This window comes from Myotis davidii, unplaced genomic scaffold (assembly GCF_000327345.1).
Source record: "Myotis davidii unplaced genomic scaffold, ASM32734v1 scaffold1081, whole genome shotgun sequence".
NCBI classification, from domain to species: domain Eukaryota; kingdom Metazoa; phylum Chordata; class Mammalia; order Chiroptera; family Vespertilionidae; genus Myotis; species Myotis davidii.
In genome coordinates, this window is record NW_006292443.1 from 163,570 (window position 1) to 166,335 (window position 2,766).

Consider the following 2,766-nt stretch of genomic DNA (forward strand, 5'->3'; position numbering starts at 1 on the left):
CTCACATGGTGGAGAGAGAGAGAGGACTAGCTCTCTTCCTCTCTTCCTCTTTCTAAGGACACTAAGAGCATCATGGGGGCTCCACCCTCTTGACTTAATCACCTCCCAAAGACACCACCTCCTACTACTATCTTCTTGGGGGTTAGGGTTTCAACGTATGAATCTGGGGGGGGACACATGCAGTCCATAAAATTAATGGAAAGAAGCCAGTCACAAAAGGCTTCATAGTGTATAATTCTATTTATATGAAATGTCCTGAATAGGCAAATCCATAGAGAAACAAAACAAATTAATAGTTTCCATGGACTGAAATAGAGAATTACTGCCTAATGAGTTTGTTTGATAAAAATATTTTTAAAGTAAATATGTGATCTTTGCACAACTGGTGAATTGTGCAACTAAAGCCACTGAGCTGCACACTTTAAAGGATAAAATTTTATGGTATGTGAATTACACCTCAATAAAAAATGATTTACCGAAACTCAATCTTCTGAGGCCTATCCTGGGCCCACTTACTCTTTCTTGGAAGATACCCTCCCCTCCTCTTTTACCTAAAAATAAAGCTTATCTCGCATCAGCTCCCTCAAATGTCCTCCCTTCGCCTTCAACCCATCCCCGGGGTCGCTCAGTCTCTTCCTGGCTGCAAAAGAACGTCCAGGCCATCCCCAGGCAGCCACATGCACCTCTGCACTTGAAGCCAATCACTCCTTCCTGGTCAGGAACCACAGCCCCACTCCCTACTGGTCCTGCCCTCCCACAGGCCTTCCTCTCACTACACACACGGTCTTGTCAAAAGCAAATGGACTTACAAACTCACCAGGGCCTCCCCTGTGCCTGCCTTTGACCACCCACTGTGCTGCTGAGCAACCTGACCTGAAACCCACCCTGTATGATGTCTCCCCCTCCCAGAGTTCCCTTGCCCGCTTTCCCTTCTGGGTGGTGATCCACACCTCAGTCCCCTGGAAAGTCTCCTGCTGTGAGGGACTTTCTCCTCTCCAGCAACTGTCAAAATGCTGCCCAAATAAAGTTGATTGTGTGCTACTGCCATCTAGTGGCCATTGTCCTTTATGAGCCTTGATATCTTTATGGACATGGTCATACGGGTTATAATCCACTACATGACAGAAAAATATTAGGAGGGATAAAAACCATATTGGAGTGGGTTGAAGTGTAAGTTGCAGTATCCAAAATATATAAACAACTCTTCCAAATCAAAAGAAAAGACATATTCCCACAGAAAAATGGGTAAAGATTATTGATAGAAAGTTCGTTCACAAAAGAAACCCTATAAAAGACCAGTCGCCATCTGAAAAGCTCTATCCACTAACACTCAGACAAAGGCAAGTGAAAATTATGAGATCCCATTTTAACCTCTGTGATTGGCAAACTTTTAATATTTGATATCAATGTTGGTGAAGTCGTGGGGAAACCGGTATGCATCTATTTGGCTAATGGGAGTGTAAAATGGACAATCTTTTTCAAGGATGATTTGACAATATCTATAATAATATTAAATATGTTAAATGTTTCACCGTCCACTGTCTACCACAGAGAAACATTAACACTCCTGCAAGCAGGCACGTACAAGACGCTCCCTGAAGCTTTGTTTATTGTCCATAAAAACTGGAAATAACAGACAAATGGGAAGATATGCCATGAAATATATAACAGTGTAGTAATTAGAAAGCCATACTGGGGAGCCAAATGCCTGATTTTATATCCTGACTTCATCACTTACTGAGCACATAACCTTAGGCAAGTCATTTATTCTCTTTCTGCCTCAGTTTCCTCATTAAAATGGAGATAATACCTACTTCCCAAGGTCATTGAAAGGCCTAAACAAGTAACTACATGTAAAACAATTAGAATCGTGCTTGAGACATATTTAGCACATAGTAAATATTACCAAATTATTATTATTTGTATCAGCAGTTAAATAATGTAAGTTTATAGGAACAAATATAATTTATATATACTAACATAGACCTTTGAAACACAGAGGGGAAAAAGGAACAGTTGCTGATAGTGATTTCATATAGTTAAAACACACAAAGGCACACATGCCTGCACACAGATAATAGACATTATCTCCAGGACGTACACATGTGTAAAGATATAGAAAAGGGGCTGGACGGAAACCAAAGAACAGATAAACCTTGGTTCCCTCTGGTCAAGGGAGGGGACCAGGATGGGGAGAATTGTCAAATGGGCTTTAGCCATATCTCTATTTAATAATATATTCCTCTGTGATGTATATAAAGTTCATTTTTTATTAAATCTTTATTGTTCAGATTATTACAGTTGTTCCTCTTTTTCCCCATAGCTCCCCTCTACCTGGTTCCCACCCAACCCTCTGCCCTTACCTCCCTCCCCCGCTGTCCTCATCAATAGGCATACGATTTTTGTCCAGTCTCTTCCCGCACCCCCCACAGCCCTTTCCCCCCCAGAATTGTCAGTCCACTCCCTTTCTATGCCCCTGATTCTATTATAACCACCAGTTTATTTTGTTCATCAGATTTTTATTCACTTGATATTTAGCTTCACTTGTTGATATGTATTTGTTATTCATAATTTTTATCTTTACCTTTTTCTTCTTCCTCTTCTTAAAGGATACTTTTCAGCATTTCATATAATACTGGTTTGGTGGTGATGAATTCCTCTAGCTTTTTCTTATCTGTGAAGCTCTTTATCTGACCTTCAATTCTGAATGAGAGCTTTGCTGGGTAAAGTAATCTTGGTTGTAGGTTCTTGGCATTCATCACTTTG